A 23,175-nucleotide genomic window follows, 5' to 3' on the forward strand; every position below is an offset into this window, starting at 1 on the left:
GACAAACTAAATGCAAACTTACAGGATGATAGAAAACAAAGTGTGAACCAAATGACAGACGTAAACTGGCACCAGACGCACAGTGAACCAACCAACAGAGAGCAGAGGAGAATGAGTCCTTACATACTGATATGGCAGCAGGTGGAGGTGATTGACATGACTGGCCCAGACAGGAAGTGACATCACGCGCATATGAAACTACATAAACATAGGCCGGAGGACTGATTTGTCACAAATTATAATCAGTCATTATATAATAGCATAATTCCTCTGTGGGGTGTGATACAAACATATAAACCTGGTTAAACAGTGCCCAACAAATGACATTAGATATAAAAAATAATATTTTCCATCTTGGTTATTATAGACACAGGAACAAAAACTATACACAGGTGAAGGCACTGTGTTGGAAGAAATTCAGAGGACTTCTGAATTGTGTCTTACTTGCTCTCAGGGTGGGAAGTCATTATGTTTGTGTCCACCTGGCTCTTCCACTGTAACATAAACCCCAAGGACCACAGCCAGGGACGACAAAGGATGGGGATGAAGAGGAGGGTGGGTTGCATGTTTTGGCTCAGACTGAGGGCATGGCTCAGTAGTGTCCCCTCGATGCTGGCTGGGGTTTGATGTGCAGAACTCGGAGTGGGCTCGGTTTTTTAATGCTATGCAACTTTGAAGATGGAGTGTTTGAAGTTATGCATGAGTTGGACTCATTTCCAGCTTCTACTTCTGATTTGTTTTTGTTTTTTCTACGTCTCTTTCTTCCCTTGGAGCTTTTCTTTCTGTGAGAGGCACAAGTTCGGCGTTTGAAGTGAAGGAATGTTTCAAGGGTATCTACTGAAACACCCATTGTGGTGGTGGTCTTTGCTACGCTTGGGTCTTAATTGTCCCCGTTAAGTAATTGTTAGAGTTATGATTCTTTATTTAAACAGTCTAGACTTTCTTTCACTGCACTTACCTCTGTCTTTGCCCTCTGATTTGGACACATTGCAAGTGTCTATATGAAACAACATATGAGAGGAGGTCATTAGAAGGTTAGAGGTTAGAAACGGTTCTCCAAGAAGAAGCCGTACCTTTGGAAGTAGAAATACAGTAACCTCTGCAACAACAAGTTAATACTTTGTGATCTGTAGGTAAAAACTAGCCCAAATAGTGAGGAAACCTCTAATGGTTAAGGGCTTGAGCTGCCGGCCTTCTGGAGGCGCATTTGTTCAGTCATGTCAGATGTTTTTTGTTTCACTTCCTGTTCCTGTCAGGTCATTTTCATTTGATACCCCTCTTCGTTAGTGCTTAGGTTTGCACTGCTCGTATATTGGAGGTGATAGGACGCCAGTTGGTCCATTTAGCAGCTTCAGCAGCCGTTCGCTCACTGCTCACGGTGAGCTTTGGATCTGAGGGAGCGCATCGGACTGCAGACTGTGAACAAGAACAGTTAAAATATCAGCTGAGGTGGGAACATATGTATTCGATTTGTTGAAACTTGAATCTGATTTTGCTGACACACCTAATCTGAATGGGAGTGTACCATATTAGCCTAATGCTGCCATATAAAAGCTACAGACATGTGGTGGGCTGGAGGCCTGGAGCTGGGAAACGTCATAAACTACAGTACACTTTACACCTTCACCTGTTGTTTTATTAGTAGTAACAAATTCCTTTACTGTAGGTTACATATATTCACATAGTGCTACCCTGTTTTACTGACCTCTAACCTTAACGTGTAAGGTCTCACTCTTCCGGTCTGAACGCCGTAGCGGGTTCTCCTCTAGCTTCTCATTGGCCACACTGTAGGATGCTCCTGACTTGATCGTTCATGCTTGTACAGTGGTAGTACAGTTCCAAAGCGCAGCTGCACTGTACTGCAGAGACATGGAGTATTGTGATGATTTTACTGTTTCTATATGTATCGCGTGCATAATAATGGAGCACTTTCATTCATTCAAATCTCGATGCCAACATTTATCTGTTGTTTAGGTGATATTTAGAAAAGGGAATAAAAATCTTTACTGGGGCTTGATACAGGATCTGCTTTCATTCAGCGCCACATCTCTCCACTTACCTCTCCCAATAACCAACAGCCAGCTCTGTGCCATCTATTCCATCCTCTCTGCCCCCTTGTCAAAAAAGACAAATGATGTGAATCCTTCCTCTTAAGGACGCTGCAGCCCATTTTGGATCGTTCCGCCGAGGCAATAGCGCCGTTCAATATTTAGGATTAGGCTTTGACAGCGTGGAGGAGGAACCATTATCCCATTGTCGTATGAAGCTGGAACGAGTGGTTTAGATCTCTGTGATGTGCACTTTTAATGAGGCCCATTAAATCAAGTGGCAGTTCCTCACAAGGAAAAGTTGCTTGGTGTTTAATAGTTTCACCGCAAGCTTACATAAGCCCCTTTAATTCAGCGCCGGGGCGCTCTTTCTGGGCAGCGCCGGGAGAAGGCTCCCTTGCTCCGCCGAGAGGCACGCAACAGCAATTAGCCATCCTCTGGAGTCTTAATTAGGGAGCCACGTCGACCTGGAGACGAGCGCGTGAGAGGACCACACGTCGGTCAACAGCCAAACAAAAATAGAAGAAAAAAAAAAAGAAAGAACCATAGAGGCTCCAATTAATCAGCCTCCAAATGAGCATCCAAGTAGCAGTGAGCCTTGAGAGGTGAGAGGAATAAAGTTAGACAAAGCTGGTTTAACTGTGCTGGAGTGACTGAGGGGAGCGAACCCGTTTGCTCCACCTCTTCTTTATACCAGTCCCTACATGCACAGTTGACTTTAGAGCCGTGCAAAAACACTTATCAAGCATCTTGTAGCACCTGAGGGCCGACTGATCTGAGTGATCTTAGGTTGTACACTATATGTTGGGTAATTAGCTCATAACTGGCTTTGAGGGGCTATTGTCTGCAGTGCTTAATTAGTATTCAGTGTGTGTGTGTGTGCATGCGTGTGTGTGTGTGTGTTGGGCTCTACCTGCTTTTGTTCCTTCTCTCCCTCACTGTAAAGCAGGTACCGCTGCCGTGACCATGGTGATGGGAAACGGCATCGCAGAGAATGACAAAACCCAATCGCCATGGTGACGGCGTACGGTGTTTGGTATTCACGCGTCTACAGTGAAGACACGATGACACCCGCAACGCCCATTAACGCGCTGGTGAAAACGGCCACCACCAAAGCGGGTTCTGTCTGATGGGCGCTATCGCCAGCGATGAGGCCTGATGCCCACTGAGCAGGCTTCTGTATCAGATTACTGCCGGTCTGCAGACAGACGACAGCAGCCTCTCGTTAACTTTAATGAGATAAAGACATGCCCTGCTCTTTGTCTGGGGACCTCTCTTATATTCGAGTGTGTAAATTTGTGTGCGTCTCTCGGAGGAATGCAGCTGCGCCGCGACCACAGGAACCTCGCAAACATAACACAAGCGGAATAATGTCATGCGTAAGAGCAGGATGTCAGACGTAATCACACGTCTCTCGTATTCGCTTCGATTTTATTGCGCGTGTACAGTTGTGCGTTAACTATGTTTGTGCTGTGTGGCTCATTTGCAAATGAGCAATGCTCCTGCTTGGGCAGACTTTGACAGCTGACATCATACCAGCGCTACTTTGCATCTGTGCGAGGAATCTAACTGCGCGCGCGCCTGCAAAGGGACGTGTGTCTTCGCATGCATCTAGCCGCGCGCTGAGAGCGCGTGGCCGGGCGCCGTGCCAGCCTGTAAGTGACAGCGCCTCCCTCTCTTTGGAGCATCTTTGTCTCATAGACTAATGGCACAGAGAGAATCAATTACCACCATAAGGCTGGTGATATGCCAGAGCTGCTGGGCGGTGGAGGAGAGAGGAAGCCATTCCCATCACCCTCCTCCCTCTCTCCCCATGTCCTCCCGTGTCAACCAATGGCTGGCTCCAAACAAGGAAACGTCTCCTCTCTTCCCGTCACCAGGCCTCTGCGGAGCACCGCAGGAAGATGGCACTCATTCCAGACACTCCCCAGAAGCCGCAGTTGCACCCCATCATCAGAGAAGCCCAGGATCCCACCAGCGAGGCTAAGAAGGACACCCTGTGGCTTGGAAGCATAGTTCCACTCCACAGCTCAGCGTGGCTAAGTGTCACTATTTGCAATTCAGCCTTCAAGCACTGTAGATGGTGCTGCGACCGCCACCGAGGATGATGAAGGTGATCATCGAGCACCCAGGTACGAGGCTGTTGAGCACAGGAAAGAAATGTTTATTAAAACATTTCACTACTGTCTTCACAAGCTTTGAACCCTGCATCTTAAACAACGTTTTTTTACCGGTTTATGAGCTTCAAGAGAAGATAACACCATCTGACTGTGTTGTGTGCGCCCTTAATCATTGTTAAGTGGTGGTGTTGAGAATTTCTTGTGTTCTCTTGCTACTGGTGTTATGGTACAGCTCTTTTCTTTTTAATGATACATGTGATTTACTTGTTGACCGTGTTGGATGGACAGAGCTGACGGCCTGTCCATCAGGGCACGGACTAAAGTGGAGCTACTACAGAAGCTCCCTCTGCTATGAGGAAAAAGTAAAAACAGCGGTAGAAAAACAGAGAAAGTGTGTGAAGTAATTGTGAGAAGGTAGAGGTAGATAGTGATCAATGACTGTGATCAATGACTTCTGTGATACGCTGCTGTACCTAAAATATCTCACGTTACAATGTAGACACCTGTGGCTTATAGACAGTTGTGACCTAAATATGAACATTTTCATGATCACTTAGGCTTATATTTCCTATGGGGGTCAATAAAGAATGCATCTTATCTTAAATTGGGAAACTGTTCAGCCTCAACTTTAGCATTAGCAAAAACAATGCTCACTTGGAGGACATCCTTAATGTCTATAAATGATGATCATCTGGCGTTATTCCTTGTACACAGCTGTTTCCAGTGGAAGTCAATTAATGCATTAATAATGTCATTACATACAGTATATGTGTGTATTACAGGACTATACAGGATGTATTAAAGGAAGCAGGATGCTGGATGTGTGTGTCTGTGTCCACTTGACCTGAAACAATAAGAACTTGAAGTACAAGGTCCTCCTGTGCCCTGTATTAAACGAGGCCTCTCTACAGTAAAAAAGCATGAGGAGCCACATGAAACGCTTCTGACTGTAGTTACAACACATACGCTAAGTGGTCTCATCGCACTGGAATTGAAAGGGCTACGGAACGAGAACAAGCACAACCTGCTTTCTGATGCCCAGCCACCAGAAAACGAACAACGGCTCCGCCGCGATCTCACATGCTGCGTTTTTCAAATTATCCATCAAACGGAATAGGATCGTCTTGTTTTTTTTTTGTTTTTTTTCACGGCTTCAAACGGACTGAGAGAGGAGAGAGAGAGTAGGAGGGTTAGACTGAGAGAAAGAGAGGTGGACGGAGGCATCTGACAAACTCATCTGGAACCAAGACGAGGAGCAGGAGCGTCTGTGGTAGGAAAACTGAAGGAGATGCGTTGTGCCGCTACAGTAAATAGGTTTTATATACGCTGAACCCTGCCCTGGCTTTGAACGCTGCCTCGTCTAGACGTGGTGAACGGGCTACATTTGAAGCCTTGCCAAATAAAAGATGAGCTGTTACTCAAAGGCCCCTTCACTCTGGTATCTCTCCTCAGCCTTGTTTCTCCCTCAAGTTTCTACCATACGTAGATTTTTAGGAGGCGGAGGGGAAAGTTAGCATCCATGTGAAAATGATGAAGCCCACAAAGACTCCGCTCCATGAGCCTTGAGTTATTATGAGCGTCTTCAGCCATCAATACATGACCATAAGTTAGTAGACACTGTCTGACTTAAATAGTGGGTGACTTAGTTCAGGACATTTTGCTAAAGCATGTGCCAAATCCACCGGACTCACACTGATGAGTAAAAATACAATTGCATGAATATACAGTATATTCGGACAGCGACCACGTTTAGTGTCTTCTTCACTTTAGGCTTTTGTAAAAAAATTGTAAATGTTATTGGTCATAAAGTAAATGGGCACTTTAATACAATGTACTTTGGCTTTAGTAAAGCACTGTCCGTGAGCTGCAGAGTCAGTAGTTTAGCTCTCCCTTAAACGACATTTAACTCCCACTAATGCCCCCACTAGTTACAGTATCTGTTATTAATTTGTTTGTCTTAATACTTGGTTAAAAATATTTGGCAGCGACTGCCTGACGTCTGGAGCCTCACTAGACACTTTAGTGGTGATGCGCTGCCATCCTTTACTGCAGCTGTCTTCACCTCCTGCTCGTGTTCAAAGTGTTTTATCTTCACTTCTGCCTTCAGCGAGTGAAAATCATTCTCAAGTGATTTCAGATTGGCTGTCTGGCTTTGCCCAGTGTATCACTTTTCTGCCTATAGACGTTGAGAGTTTCCATCATTTGTTCTGGCAGTCGCTATTTCTGACTCTTGCATACGTAGACGCCAACATGCAGTCTGAGGCCCAGGGCTTCTGGGTTGATTGTTTGCATTTGTCCCCCTTTTACGAAGATCATGAAGTCAGGTTCATAAAGAAAAGAAGTTTTCTAAAGAAGAAATGCCCTTCCTCTCGTACTGTGGACTGGACTGGACTGTGGGAGGAATCTGGAGTAAACACAAAAGGGATTCGCTCCCACCTCTACACCAAATGTACAGTAATGTCTGCTACTACACAGATCATCATTATCCTGCTTCCTCTGCCCTTGTAACCTAATCACATGCTCTAAGTGGCTTCTTTCTGACCAGTGCATCTCAAACTTCCTCCTTTGCTCAACTCATGGTTAATCACTTCAGGATTGCTAAGGTTCTCTAACAGTGTTTATTTATTGCATATCGAGTCAACTCGCCCTCACTCATGTACTTAAGTGTCTCCTTGGTGCAGCAGGTTGGAGTACAGAGTGACTGCATGAAACTGAACTCCCCTGGAACCGTGGAACAGCAGGCACAATGCAGCACGGTAGACTCAGATTCAGAGGCAGCAGCATAAAGTACAGCTGATTGTTTTTTTTCAAATGAAAATTCCACATAAATACATTCTTCTTTTCTTCATTGAGACAAGCCCCCAGCATCATTGCTCAGTGTCATACTGTATAACCACTGCCTCCTATACACTTTCAATGGTGCCTCCGTTGTGCAAATAACCAACAAATGAATTCTAAAAGAAAACTTCAAGCAGATGTCAGTCGGATTGTTTACTACTTGTTCACTACCAACCACGCTATGACCAAACCAATGCGCTGCGTCATCACACTGTAAAAATGTTGCACCTTGTTGTCCGAGCACATGCGCGGGTCGACCCAGGAATGGCCCTCCAGGCCTGCAGCCCACAGGGTGGGGAGTCTAGTGGCTGAGGAAGGAATGCGTCCAGCCAGACTCGAGTCCCATCATGACGCTTCTCAGGCCAGGTTGCCGGTAGATGTGTGGGAAACAGGCTGCATTATCAAGACTATGGTGAGGACTGGGGTTTGTTGAGGCGGGTGACCGGCGGTTGAATCACACGAGATCGCAGGTTTCTGCGGACAGAACTTCCCTTTTCCCCCCTCAGCGCTGGATGTCAGGGCTGTATTTTAAGGCTGCGGTTAGAGATTCCAATAGTGTGAGATGGCTGCGTGTTCGTAGCTCGTTAGGCAGCTTCATCTCTGCACACACACACACACCATAAGTACAGCTTACTAACATGCAACACGCCATTCCAGCTGTAATGATGAGAGTTCCCGCCCTCCTCTGCCTCAGCGGGGGGTGTCAGCGGGACAGACATGATAGTTCAGAGGAATTCGGTCTCTCGCAGCTGCAGTGACACTGTGAGCGGGGAGACAACGTATAGAGCGATATAATATAATAATATATACCTTCTGTCTACTCAGCAAGCATGAGACCAGGGGAATGTGCTGTAACAGAAGGTGACCCACGTGGAGAGAGGTTATATTATATAATATATATTCTATATATGCGAGACATCATTAAATCAGGTTTCCTTTTCTTTAAATCAGAGATGTAAAGTAGTAACTTTAACCAAGATCACAAATATAAACCAAAACAATATTTCTAAGTTGATCAGACAAAACCGGTTGTGATCTTTCATGTCTTTTCTGCACACACGTTTTAAACGTTCAGTGAGTTTCTGCAGCTGTGAAGCAGAGCTGTAGCAATCAGGAGGAATTTGGGAGCTTTCATCCTAATAAAACCGCTGCAGGTTGGACGTTCGCTCGCTGGAGGTCGTTCCACATCATGTGTGATAAGGTGAAGTCTGGGCTCTCACTAGTCTACTCCAAAGGGCAGAACCTGGCTGTTCTGTAGTAGGGAATCTAAGCTTCGGCTTTGAGACCGCCTCCCTGAGGTTGTTCTGGTCCAGCTCCAGAAGCAGGAAATCAGGCCCAAGTCATGATGCTTCCCCATGAGATGTTTTCATGTTTGCTCACTGCAGACAGTCTATCAGAGTTGGGTCACAAATCTAGAGGTGACTTTGGATCTGCTCTTGGACAAACCACAACACGCACGGCAGAAAAAAAGAATGTTAACTTTCCGTTGTTTCCTGCAAAACAATGTTAAACAGGCAATTTCATTGTTTTCTTTCTTATTCTCCCTACTTCCTTCTTTGAGGATAGCAGAATACCTGAAAAAAATTGTAACAAGGCGCTTTGAAACATAATTTGTTGAAGCTGTGATCACACTAATTGCTGAATATGGTGTGACTACAGTTGCTAAAACAAAAAGCAACCAAGATCAAATCTAAAATTGAAATAAGCACATTAATTTCCATGGTGTACTCCTTTCTGAGGTTGTTCAAGACAACCTCTTATCTAAAGGATGATTTTTAGGCATTTTTACAGATGTAGGATTGGATTGCTGTGCCCTGCTCTACACATAAACATTTGCCTGACTTTCTTATCCACGTTTTATAAGTGGCCATGTACAGAAAAACCAGCCCAGTGAAGATGCAATGCACAGGATTAAAATGCTAAAACTATCATAGGGAGGATGCTTTTTTTTTAAATTTTGCACGTGGATGTGGACTTGAAATGCAATTTAGAGAACGAGATGAATTGAGAATAGTGAAACCGTGGAAATGTCATTGCTGCAACAAAAGGGTTTTTATGACCAGTTAGAGCTTTGTGGCGCTAGCAGCTGTGGCGTTATTGAAGCTGTTTATTTGCTACTGTACGTTGAACAAATGGAACAAAATAAATGAATAGACTTCAACATGTACTGCACACTATGTTTTTGTTTGCTTTAGACAGACACTTGGTTCAAAGGAGGCAAGAAGTGGTCAGACATTTGGTGATCCGTGAGTCTGGCAGTAGTTATGACCAAGGGAAAAAAGTTTATATAATAATAATAATAATAATAATAATAATAATAATAATAATAATAATAATAATAATAATAATAATAATAATAATAATAATAATAATAATAATAATAATAATAATAATAATAACAAGGTAATGTACACATGCCAAAGGGTTCCTGCCAGAAAATTAACCTAATTGTCACTAGGGCAGGTTATGAAGTACAGTTTCACTTGTTCAGTTGTTTATTCTAAATAAAAAGTAATTAAAAAAATCTTTTATTTATTATGATCTCATTTAGGTAGTAAACAGCTTCTACACAACGACACATTCAATGAGGTCCGAGAGACATGAGACACATGTACACATACAACAGAATAACTATTACCCAACACTATCAATGGTTCGCAGAACTAAAAAATCCTGACTTTCAGCAAACAAAGCTAATCAAGTGTAGTCTACTGTATTTTCCTGCAGACCCCAGAAAACAAACACCCCTAAGCTACAGTGTAATTCACAAGGCAATATGCCACTGGAAGTCTAATTAATAAGAAAATCATTATTACAGCAGCAAGTAGCAGGTAGGAATAAGCAGTGTGAGCAGCAATAAGATAAGAGAGAGCGCGTGAGGCTGTTAGCTTATATGGCCTGTCTCAGGATCCTGTTGGAAAATGTCTGCTGACTGTGGGGGTTGGCTGATAATCACCTGATAAATCTCTCTCTGCTCTTCTCTAATGCAATGCTTGGACTCTGGATTGAAATATGTTACTTTAAAAACATCAATATAATTTACAAACTTTTTATTGTGTACAAATAAATAATACATAAAAATAAATTATTATATATATATATATATGATATACCATGATAGTTATGGTATACTATAAACTTAGTTATTTTGTTCAAATCTTATGACTAATTGGCTAATTTAGATTCCTGAAACATCTGCAGTATAATATATGAAACAATATATTAAAAGTGTAGAAAGTGACACTGTACATATGCTGCAAACTTCACATGCACATTTTAGAAATCTACCAAATTTTGTGGAGAATTAGAGAAATTTGAATTTGAATTTTACAAGTCAAAACACATGAATTCAGAATTTCGCAAGCTTCTATGGTGTCTTGATAAATAATTCCACCAGCATTTTTCCTCCATATTTAGACTTGCATTCCCCAGCGATTGTCTGTTGATGTATCACTATTGCTTCCAGAAATCATGGGTATTTGTTTCATTTATTATCGGTTTCGCTACGTGCTTCCCCAATAATTTCCCACAGCTGTCTCTTTACGTGGCGCAAAAACTGGCTGCTAGGAAATTCGTGACGCGACTGCGAAACCGTTAGAAATGAAGTAGGCAGCGAACATGACATGACCTCATGGGCAACAATAGCCTGTAAAGCAGCAGCATCACGTGTGTTCTCTTAGTTTACAGTGGCTGACTCCGTCTGTACATCCTGCCCTCATTAAGATTCATGAGCAGAGTGGAGAAGGGAAGGGAAGTTTGAGATATTGTGCTGCATGAGTACACAGAGTTTCCCTCCGCAACTTTGTGTACGTCTTGTGTGTGTGAGTTCTTACCCGAGGGACATCACAGCAGTATCTCATTTCACATGAAAAGGCTCAGGCTCACGGGAACCGGCGCTGCCTCCACTGTGCGTCTCCCATCCGCACCACGCCCCATCCAAATAGCGGGAAAAGATAAATAAAATAAAGTGGAATTTTTGATTACAGTAACAAGCTCATAAATTATGCAGCGCCAGATGAGAATGATGAGCTGATGAAAGACAGTCTCTTTTAACCTTTTTCCCAGCAGTGGAGGAGGACCTCGCTTTCTGCGTGGTCACATGTGGTGCGGGAGCTGAAGGCAGCGGTCTAGAAGGGGTGATACAGTATGTTCAGGGGTCACGTGCAGGGGTCCCCCTTAGTCACTCGGTTAATGGGAAAACGTACAGAAACACAATGGCCTCACGCTGCATCTTTTTCATGAGCCTCCGCTGGCGGCAGGAGGAGGAACATTCCAATTGATTGTGCTGCTGTCACCAGTTTTGTCGCGGCAAATGTTCTGTTTCCCCCTGCTCGGCTGCTGCTGCTGCTGCTGCTGCTGCGCGTGTGTCGTGGCGACGTCGGCCTCGATCAGCGTGGCGGCTGGGAGCATCCTGGTAGGAAATGAGCACGCCACCCTCAGAGTGGCTGGCTGCTAATGTGTTCCTGTGTAACACAATATTACCCCCCCCCCCCCCCCAACACACAGCCGTGGAGTCGAGCGTACCTGCCACATTACACGTGCACTCACACTGGGGCTGCAGACGCAGGCAGCGCTAATGATTCTGTGAACACAAAAGATTAACACGTTGCCGTGCTTCAAGTGCTTCTCCGACGGGGAGAAGAGGAAGGTTGTCATCTAGAAAGGCATCAGAAGCTACAAAACGCAGGGTGTGTCTGCAAAGCCTGCAAAGCTCTTACAGTATCTTAGCTTAGTCGTATCTCAGTGCATAGTTCTGATGCATCTTGATTAATGAGCTGCAGCTAAAAGTGAAGGTAAAGGTATTTTTATTAATTCAAAGCTTTTTTACTTTCAAAAATCCCCACAAAGGCCTGATTGTCATAATGTTTAACTGTTAGCTTAGAGTTATACACAATGCGATTTTCTGATGAGAACAATAGATCAGTGCTTTGAAGTGAATTCATTTTAATCTTGTAAAGCAGGACAATGCAAAATGGATATTACTGAATTCATTCCTAATGTGTCATTCCACACGCAGCAGACACAGTGAAGCAACACTCACACATGTTCAGCTACACATGCACCCAAGGATATCTGGCACCTTCCCAAATCCCATATCCTGCACAAAGAGCCATTGTAGTTAGCTATGATAATGAGCTCAATATGCCGTTCTCAGGAATGTGTGAAAATGGGGCTGTTTCAGTGCAGAAATGCCCTCTTTCCCACAGTCTTAAAGAGCCAGCGGCCCCCTTTCGTAACATGACTGGCATATAAATGCCTTCATGCCTCAGTACTGGGCCAACATTTGGAGGGTGGGCAGGCGGGCGGGTGCGAGAGGGCACCCTGGCTGCCACCCAAAATCCACAGTGGCCATATGCGAAGGAGGTGGAGGAGCATCTCCCAAGTGCCTAGAGGTTAACTGTGGACCAGCAGGGTTGTGAGCTCTGATTAGTGATTAGTGAATAAGGGAGCAGGCGCTGGGCACGGAGAAGCACTCAGAGATAGGAGCCAAGATAGTTATTGAGGAGAAGGTGCCAAGATGAGAATGCTACAGGTGGGAGGAGGACAAGAAAGGGCAATCCATGAACAATTACCACACACAGCATGTACAGAGGATGGGAAAGTGTGAAACTCCTCAGAACACCGAAACAAATTCATCTTTGTTGTTTCAAGTATCACAAGAGAGAGCAAGGATAAGAAAAAGAAGTGCTGTGTACATAATTACATGTGTGTCTTTAAAACTAGACTTCATATTTCTACAGCCTTTGTCCTTGATAATAAACATTGTGCCCTCTTACAGTTAACAATCTTTGTTGTAACAAGGAGGACGGTTCAGCCTGAGGATGTCATATTTCATAAATGTTCATATAGAAATAAATAAATCAATACAACTTAATCTTAGAATAAAGAAAGAGTCTCTGGGGTGATGTGGCTAAGCCTCCTCTAGTCAAACATGTTTTCCACTAATAAAGGAGTTATTGCAATAATCAGATGCTGCATCGTTCATGGGGTTCACAAGGAAGTGCTACTGCGCGTTACTGGCGTTTCAATAAAAATAAATATATCTGCAGATAGCGTCACCCAATGGAAGCACCCATTGTAAGGTGTAATAATAGTAGAAGATTTTGAATATGATCATAAATCACTTTAGGACACTTTTTATTACCTATTTCATTACATATACTGTAGGCGGAAGAGTGTCCAATGTTTCTAAGGTCACCAGGAGTAACTGATCTTTGTGTACAAGCATTAACCACATTTTTAAAGTAGGGCTTAGTATTTTTGTTTGAGCCTTTAAAGTTTTTAGGCTGTTTGGTTGTTTTTAAGCTTGATGCAAAATGTATTTGAATAAAACTTTTTAAATTTTTCCGATAAGTTTTTGTTTACAGTGCCTGCATTAATTCCTTTTCCATTTTAGACCAGTCACCATAGCCAAGCTACCCTAAACTACATACACTACTGTATGTTTGGATGCCGAATGGCTCGGTTGGTGACAGGAACAGCAGCTGTCTACAACACACATCTGTGCAATTTGGTTGAGTGACGTTAAAGAACATAGAGCTGATATTTCTTTGCTGTGCTATCTGTACAACCGTGCTCTTCATTTTCTCACAGCAACTCTGTAATGATCATCCTCTAATTGATAGAGACAAATAACAACTTGTTGGTATTGTGTACATAAGTTAGGTACAAATAAATGACATACTGAATGTATTGAAGCAATTAATAAAGAGCCACTAGTTGACTTAATATTACGTTGTGGAAAGCTATTCATTTGTGACTTTTTTAACTTTTCTTGGTAGTAAAAGAAAAAGCTTATGTCTAGGTAATCTTTTATCTGTGAAACGCAGTCTTCAAGTTAAGCTTCCACCGGTTTGCACAGATGACCACAGGTTCTGGGTTTGATTCTTTCTTCTGGAACTATAAGTTGTTAGATTCTAATTGGTGGTCCTGGCCCAGTGGGTCAGCCTCTAGGAAGTCCTGACAGCTTGGGTCAGTATCAAACCGTGTATCAAGACCTTTAGCTGTTTCATCTGGAGGGGAGAGAAAGAAAGAAAGAAAAAAAAGAGATCCGATAGTTGTGGCTGGAGAAGTTGGCTGAAGCCTGCAGTTAAAGTGCAAACTGAACCGCACATCCTCATCGGCTCCAGGAGGGTCCGCACCAAGTCCGGCAGCCGATAAAGAGCACGGGTGCGAATGAAAACCCTTCATCAGTAACATTAGCATTAGCTGATGATCTGCATCTTTAACAATCCAGCAGCTGGACCTTCATACTCTCTGTTGGTTCAGCTATTGAAAGTAAGGGATGCAGCACAACATTTGAGTTACAATAGCTCCTTTAATAGATTAGAGTGTGTGTGTCTCCACGTCTTCTCACCTCACATTACAGTTATTTAGCCAAAGATCAGCGTTAGTGTGCTTAATTCTACCTTCATTACTTTACTTTCATACATTACTCTCCAATTATAACAGTATTTATGTAAAAAAATCAATACTGTCATTAGACAGTATTATATTATATTATATTTGTTGCATTTCTTTTTCTATTTTCCTTTTTTTTCCAGGACCATTTCATCTAACTTACATCAGTGCGGAAGGGCTTAACATGTTGTACTCTGAATTTACATCATTAACATTTACATCAGCTGCAAAAAGTAGCTAAACGGAGATTAGGTGAGTTTACCCCACATTACATCACTGCAAAATTCCAAACCTCCCCTGAAGATTTCTTGTCCAAAATTGGAAAAGAAGCAAAAGTTTAATTTTTAGTTCTTCTGGCTTTTTTGCCCCTGCAATCTGTAGTTTTCTGTCCATAGCTTTTTATATTTTCACAAACACCCACCTCCTTTTTCATCTGTGGCATGAACACGGCGTCCACATAAACACAGACACATTTGAATGCATTAATCCATATCGCTCGTTTGGACACATTTCTGCTCATCAACGTGGTGCAAAGCGGGCGCGCGTGTGTGTGTGTTTGTGTGTGTGTGTGTGTGTGTGTGTGTGTGTGTGTGTGTGTGTGTGTGTGTGTGTGTGTGTGTGTGTTCAGACGTCACTCTGGGATGCCACTGAGCGGTCAGGGTGTCGTTGCACAAGTCCAATCAGCACTGTGAGAAACAGCAGGGATCACAGCAGTGCGTCCATCTTCAAGGCCAGGCCATAACATGGAACAGAATGATGAAAAACCCCGACTCTGAAGGAAATGTTTAGCTTAATACAAGAATCCAGTCATTATCGACTCATCCTGAGGTCAGTGAAAACTTAACTGAACTTCATTCAACCATAAATCTTTAGCAACAGAGCAACTGTACTACTGTCTCATCTCAGGCTGTACCTGGTTGTACGTACAGTAGAGGGCTGTGTCTGAGTAGCAAATACGTTTACAGCTTGTTTCACATGTATGTATTTACTGTATTATACAACCTAGGTGGTTGCTAGGAGACCAGTAAAGACACTGTCAAAACTTTTCTATTGTGAAGTAGTGAATGACCACAGTAACTAGACTTTAGTAGAATTATTCTCATTAGCAGCACTGCAGCCATGTTAAAGTACATAGATGATTTATATAATGTGCATAGAAGAACTAGCACATGTTCTTATGACTGCGCTCAAAGCTCAAAGCTGCCCAACATTGAAGGAAGCAAATTAACTCAGCAGCACATAAAACATATGTATTGAGTGACCAGTACACAGTTAGCTACAGTACCTAAACGCATTTGTCAGTGGGAGATCAGAGTAACGCAACAGCACCACAACTAACAGAACTCTACCAGAGATCCTTCCTACCTGTGGCCATCAGTCTCTACAACTCCTCCACCCCCTGCAAGGGGGTGTTTGTGTATATGTGGGAATATGTGTATACATGTATGTATATGTATGTCTTTATACATATATTACATGTCTGTCCTCTTATTACTTTTTGCTATTTTCAGTCTTTCCTTCAATATGTGACAGACATCATAAGTGGGCAAAGTAATTTCCCTCTGGGATTAATAAACTTATTGAATCTTGAATTTTGAATCTTGAATCGTAAATCTTGAACTTAAGAAAGTAGAGGGAAATCCGCACACCTGTAAGAGAACAAAGCAACGTTGCTGGGCACAGCTGGACCTTTAACCTCATCTACGACACAAATTAGACAGTAATTCTGAGGTGGAATCTGAGTCCAGTGAGATTTGACTAATTCCTCATATACTGAACCTTCTGTGATAATAGATGCAAGTCGAATGTTAACGTTCAGTTCGTCCTGTACATGCAGGGTGTAGTTTTAATGCTTTTATTTTGATAGTTACAGTATAGGCGGAAGCTGTGGTTATGCAAAGAGCAGCATTTGACTGGGTGGGTGTAGGTGTGACATTGTGTTAGTATATAGTATAGCTTTGTTTTTAAAGGCACGTGTGATTTTTAAAGTTGTTTATGATACTTTGGGTCAAAATATGATATTTCTTCACCTCCCATCTGGCAACACTGCTGCCCACTACTTCTGTACATAATGTGAAACATGATCAGAGAGTTCCTGCCTCCAACTTCACCTTCACTATATCTGTTTATTAAAAGCTGAAACAGATGTAACAGCACTTCATCACAAAGTCGGAACGGTAACGCGAATGCTGTTTTACAGTACTGTGCCTGTATTTTTCATCCTGTCTTTGTTGTTGCTACGCTACCAGCCCTGAAACCTGTAACAGGTGCAGACTGTTGTGGACGCATGCTCCTTGAAAACATTCAAGATGTTGCTCCTGGTTGCACAAAGGAGAAGTGCTGGGAGACGGAGGGGCCGTAAAGCAAGTCGTATCTGGGTACAGCGTTTTCTCACCTCCGCCCACCTGGACGCTCGCCGTGTAACATGCAGAGGAGGTTTAAGATGGCTGCGGATTCAACGAATTGTTGGAGGTGATGGAGAAGCACTGATGGTACATTTGCACGTACTGTACAGACACAAGAGAGTCATTCAGAGCCTAAAGCGTTCTGAATATTGCACTAAAGACTAAAATATTCTGCTTTTTTTGCATGTTCATCTCTTATATCAATCAAAAATATTTTGTTGCCACATGTCTTTTGAATCCTGTTTTTAACAAATGCACATCATTGATCAAAATTAATGGGTTAATGGCCTGAGAAGCAGTGGTTCAATCCCACCATGTTGGTCTTAGCTTATCTTTGTAGATAAATATATTGTAAAGTCACAATCAGATAAATATAGTGTAGGAAGATTTCGAAATCAGCAGAGAAATGAAGAAAAATGTTCAACAGGTGGTGTTTACTCCAATTTCACACATTAATCTTAATTTCTTATCACATGTTTCCTCTAATCTTCAGCAGACTGTAATCAGATGTTCTGTCACTCTGATAACCTGATGACACAGACGTTTTTTCTACACTAAGAGTAAGAGTTGCGCTTCGTGAACTTTGAGGATTAGCGCTGTAAGACCTCGGCTGACCTCCGAGTTAGACCCCCCACTGCTCCGTCCCAGCGGCCGTAGAGAGCTCAGCATCCTGCCAGAGGTTGGGCCTGAATGAGGGGGAGGGTCTTCTGTAACTGAAGACCTTTCCAAATAAGCCTGACACATGAATTACCCCCAGCAGAAAATTATACTGCAGATATTTGAATTTGATCTAGAATAGTGCTTTGTTGAATCAAGTGAAACTGAACTGATTTTATCCCAGGCAGTTTCTATACGACATCCTTTTTTTACAGTGATTGATCCACACTGTAAAAAAATAATAGGAAATAAAGGTCAAGTTAACTTTTTAACATGACTAGTTGATATGACTTTTGCATCCCTTCCTTAAACCGAAGTCATCCAATATTATCTCCACCTCTGTCACCTCTGACTTACTGTATAGAACATTGACCCCCACATCAGTGTTTCCACTTCCGACCAGGTGTTATATGAAGCATTCAATATTAAAACCATCCTACTGTATATGGCAACCTTCCTCTGCCACATTCTCTTTCCTCATTCACATTCACCTTAAGGACTTTTTAATTCTCCCCTCATTTTTTTAATTATATCTCCTACTTGTCTCATCCACTCTGTCTGGCGGGATTTAATCCTATTTATTCTAGTCCTCCCTTGTTTTTTTCAAAGGATCTTTTTTTTTAACAAGGTCTAGGGCTGTGCTATTGTGCGTGCATTAGTGTCTCCTCCAACCGTTCCCGCGAGCCACTCCAAAGAGCAGGGATTAATATCAATTATGGACGGGTGGGAAAGTTCCCCACCATGTGCCAGATCCTTAATAGGGACATGTGTAAGTCATTACCTCAACACTTTGGGCTCGCAACACACTTTAAAAATGTGCGTTTTGTGCGTGAGCGAGAGAGAGCATTTGCGAGAGCAAGATGATTGATGATAAAGAGGAAAAGAGTAAAGGGGGTAGTTGCTTCTTACTCCCATAATGCTCAAAGAATGCAAAGAAAGTAGGTTCATATTGTCTGAGACAAATCTGTTCCCCTTTGAGAAGTGATGAGAGGCTGATGGTGACAAGCTTCTATCAAACCCCGCTTTGCCTCCGTCGCCTTCTTATACACACACACACACACACACACACACACACACACACACACACACACACACACACACACACACACACACACACACACACACCTCACTCGTTCCCCGGCCCGGTTCCACCTCAGTTCTGATTCTGAATGCTGACAGCGTCAGAGGCCTCGGCCCAGACAGCTCTGACGCAGCTCTTCTTTCCGCTCCTCTTCTTCGCCTTCCCTTGAATTCTCCGCCATGTGTTTTTGTGCATGGCAGATCACAGCCACGTCTGCCTCTCTGGCCGCTTTGCAGGCTTAGCTGGAGGAAACGCAGGACGTCTGAAGAGCGGATGCCGTACAGTTACGGCGGGTCAGAGCGATGTTCTGCTTTAGCCGCTACTAACTCTGATCTCAGTGACTTCCACTTTCAGCTAAAGTCCATTACAGAACGCAGGGCGGGTTAGTATCATGGTGAAAATCACTGCATTTTAAAACTTTTATTTTGTAATGACAGCCATGCCTGAGGCTCAGACATATCCTCGCCTATTTAAATTCATTAGATAATACTGACTCTGCACCAACATTTAAAATACTTCCTGTGTATCTAAACATCACCTTAGAACATTTAGAAATATGTTAAAAGGGGTGGAACTGCTCACCACTAGATCAGGCAGTGGTTGGTTTAGAAATCAATCAATAAATCTGTATTTGAGTGCAGCGCTGGCTCTCCACATGCTTCACTAACCAATTCCACCCGCCGCTCATCTAACACATCGCGTTTTCCACATCAGTTTATTTCATTCTCCTCAGCAGGACCTCAGGAGCGTAGACGTCTGTGATTGTCATGCTTTTTGTTGGTTTGTGAGCTTCTACATTGTGCAAACAGCTGTACAGTAGTAGAGCGACTTCTGTTGCGATCACCGAGGTGGACTCGAGACTGATCTAGTGGACTGAGAAGGAGTCCATGGACTTGGGTACAAGCCGTTATTCACCTCACTTTGCTTATAGTTCTCACAAAACTACAAATGCATAAAGTTTGATACAATCACAACTAATCGCACTTGAGCACCACAAAAACCAGGCAAAAACCAGGCACAGGGCGAGCGACCATCTGCCTCAACCAGGCTTCCACTTACTGGCCAATCAGAACCGAGGGGGGCGCGGGGGAAAGTGGGACACGGCAGCTAAAACGAGCCCTTTCCAGTCGCAGCATTTGAGGAGCCGCTGCATGAAGAGGCGCCTCCAAAATAAACTTGCACTTTTTCAGCTTCAAAGTCATTTTGCACTAACTGACACCCAGAATTTAAAGCCTATTTAACACGACTGATTCAAACACACAATGAAATGGATTAATTCTAAAGGCTTTCTATTGCCACTGCAATCACTTGACCGTGTGTAGGCATCGCTCGCCCTTCGCACCTCCTCCTCTCTCTCCCTGGAGACCCACGGCTCTGGACGGATGACCTCGCTCGCAGCCAGCACTCTGGAGCGAGCCGAGCCGAGCCAGCCAGCCCGGCTCCAAGTCGCTCCCAGTGCTCGCCTCTGATTATAGTGGGCGAGTGGGACGGCGGTGGAGGTGCTGAGGCTCAGCCACAGAGAGGCCAGAGCACCGGAGCTCCGTCTCCGAAGAGCCCAGACAATGGCTGTATCTGCGCGCCGCACGGAAGCCAATAAATCCACACGCAGCGGACGGCGAGACAGCGCTGCGCCATTGTTTTGGTGGCACTTTTTTGTTTTATGTTTCCATGTGTATCTGCGTTTGTGTCTGAGTGCGAGCTTTATATGTGTGTTAGCTTGTTCACCTCAAAGGAGTGGCCCTCGTCACACAGCTGCTATTGTTACCAGCCTGCCCGCCTCCTCTCCTCACAATGCCTTGGTGTGGTGCAGGAGGCAAATGGGAGTGTGTTGTTGTGTTCGACTGGCAGGGGAGGGGGGGAGGACGAGTAAAGGGGGGGGGGGGGGGGTGATACGAGCCCGGGGCAGACTCCTCGGAGCCGGACGCGGAGCTCCGATTATAGTGGCGGGGGACCGCAGCGAGACGTCGCCCAGCAACCCCGGCAGCTCTGCCCGTAAATCATGTCACCGGGGCTCCTCCGCGGCGCCCTGAGCCGCCCTTCCAGCTCGTCAGCATCTCATCTGGGTGACTGAGACCAGGGGGCCACCTTGGCCTTGGGGCCCGCAGGACCAGAGCATGGAGACAGAGCCATTACGCTCGGAGTCGCCGGCAGGAACCCTTCACCTGACTTCAGAAATAGAACTTGTAACCCTGTCTCTTGTGATGTTTTGTTGGCCTGGGGCTTTTATTGAAACATGAAACATATTTAATGCACCATTTTCTACCACTCCCATAAAGCGACAATGGACCTACCACAAAACATGGAGATTTATGTTAGATGACTCAGCATTGGGAGGAATTGGGGACGAATGAGGAGAAATCCCACAACAGCTAAACACTCCTCCAACAAGCCTTTAATAAGTCATAAAAGACTCAACTGGCTCCTTCATTAAATCAAAGGGAGTCAACAGCATCGCAGCCTGCAAATAAGAGCGAAAACGACGGATCACAAGGGGGTCAGCAGCAGAGTTCACCGGCCCAAAAGCATCAGCACGTTGTTATGGTAGTTTACCCTTCAATAATCCTACACGCCACAAGAAAAAGGAGCTTTAGGCTTGTGTTTGGGAAGCTTTGAGAAATGTGTCCTATAAACCAGCTGTGACCAGCTACTCAAACAAATCCAGGTTTAATTCCAGTTATGCTCTATTATTGGCTTGGTTGAAGTCATATTACATATAACTGTCTTGATTAACTATTAATATATTACTAATGCTTTTTAAAAATCAGTGTGATAATGAGAGGAAGATAAACAGGAAGATGACCTGTTCCCTTGTTTTATTTCCATACAATTTCCTACAAGGACCGTTGTGCTCCTGAGTCTGATTTGCCACGACTCATTACCCAGCGAGCAGCTGATGAATGTCATGCAGCAGCAGCCGGCCGAGTTCAGCATTAACCGCGACACTGATAATACTGAAGCACTGATACTAAACTTGATTTCTGGATTTGTGGTAATGAAAGTTGGGGGAGGGGCAACTGTCACTTCCTGTTTTTGTTTTGTTGTTTTTGTTTTTCACCTAGTCTTCATATTCAGTGATAAGGGCTCATGTTACAATCATTGTTTGTTATTTGGTTTGCGGTCCATTGTTCTGAGTCAGTTTTGCTGGTTTACTGCTTACACTGATCATTGTACTGTAACTCTCTCTTTTCTACTCTGTTAGTATTCTGGTTAGTTTATATTGTCCATTTATTCTCTGTCTTTATTCTATTTCCGGTAAAATTCTTTTGTCTGTCTTGGTTTCTGCCGTGAATTTAACCTGCTACAATAACTTCTTCTTTGTTCTACATCATTGTCTCCTGTGTTGGGGCGATGTTTAGTTCTTGGTGTGTCAGTCTTGGCCTTAGGTAGATTGTTAGTGAGTAAGTGAGTTTGTCAGATAGAGCCTTGCTGCTGTAGGGGGCGCTAGCGGGCCAGTCTACAGCCTCAGCATTCTGAGGAAAGCAAGTCTGTGAACGTTCTCACTGAGGTTGTCTGGAAGTTGAGTCTGGACGTCTTTCCTTCATCCAGATGCCACATGCCATGACTCAACTTCCACACATAATTCGAAACACGTGTTGTATCTGCTTTTGCAACTTGCATTCGCATCCATCGGCGCTCATTAACAGCCTTGTCTCCTCCGCTCCAGAACATACGCTCGTAGTCCTCTCTGGCCGGGATGAGTGGCATCCTGGCCATTTTTCAATAGCCCGTGCTAACATGTCATTCGGACGCCCCCTGTACTTCCCCCCCTCCTGCGCCCGGCAGCGTCTGGCAACCCGGCAGTGCCGCGGCCGGCGGCTCTTTAGCATGCTGGAGGCCACTCCATCTTGCCGCCGAGCAAGGTCACCAGAGACCGACGGCGGTCCGAGTGCACCGGGGTGAGTTTGTGCGGGAGGGGTTGGAGGCTGAGGGGAGAGGGAGTCAGCCCGCGCTATTAGCATTCACTGACTCCCCGCGCATCGCTAAATTTTTCAGTAACCTCCAGCTGCTTGATGTTGGAGCAAATCACCAGAGAGGCTCACCGCGTGCCTATCTGCCTTCCCACCCCTCTCCGTGCCTCCCTTCCAGCCCGCCTCCCCCTCCATCAACTCCCCCTCCGGAGTGCCGTTTCATCCAGGCCTCTTCACTTATTCATGTGTTTATTTATTATTTCAATGGCTGCGTCTGAGCTGGAGAGAAGAGGCATCTAGTTGTGAGAACGGTCATTAATTCATTAAAGCTTCTCCCCTCTCTTTATCGCCGCATCTCCGCTGGATACGGTCCTTATCGAACAAACACGTGGCCTTTATGCCATTCTCTAGTTGCCCTCCAGTCTGACATGTCGAGGAACAGGTGCTTGGTGCTTTTTAGAGCTAGTAGAACAGAAACAGCCCAGCGATGGAAGCAGAAATCTGGCTATCAAACGTGTATCTGGGTAGACTCACTGATCAATACGAGCCATGGAACCATGAAGACGCTCTTCATCACGTCTTCTCCCTTTGTTTTCCCTCTGACACGAACACCGGGTTGCCTCATTCCAGTCCAATAAGACAACAATAATGTTCAGGCATTCCAACAGTGGGAAACAAGATTTAACTGTCAAGAGACTGAAGCCAGACAAATGCCAA

The 23,175-nt window shown here is 44.2% G+C and overlaps 1 long non-coding RNA gene across 1 annotated transcript; it reads right to left on the minus strand.

Moving 5' to 3' along the window:
• Positions 1–579: 579 nt before the first annotated feature.
• Positions 580–12,240, minus strand: LOC129604864 (uncharacterized). The gene is made up of 3 exons (XR_008696170.1): positions 10,840–12,240; positions 1,706–4,188; positions 580–1,416 (listed from the first exon to the last, which is right to left on the minus strand). It is a non-coding gene; the product is annotated as an uncharacterized LOC129604864 (long non-coding RNA).
• Between the last annotated feature and the right edge of the window lie 10,935 nt (positions 12,241–23,175).

This window comes from Betta splendens, chromosome 11 (assembly GCF_900634795.4).
Source record: "Betta splendens chromosome 11, fBetSpl5.4, whole genome shotgun sequence".
NCBI classification, from domain to species: domain Eukaryota; kingdom Metazoa; phylum Chordata; class Actinopteri; order Anabantiformes; family Osphronemidae; genus Betta; species Betta splendens.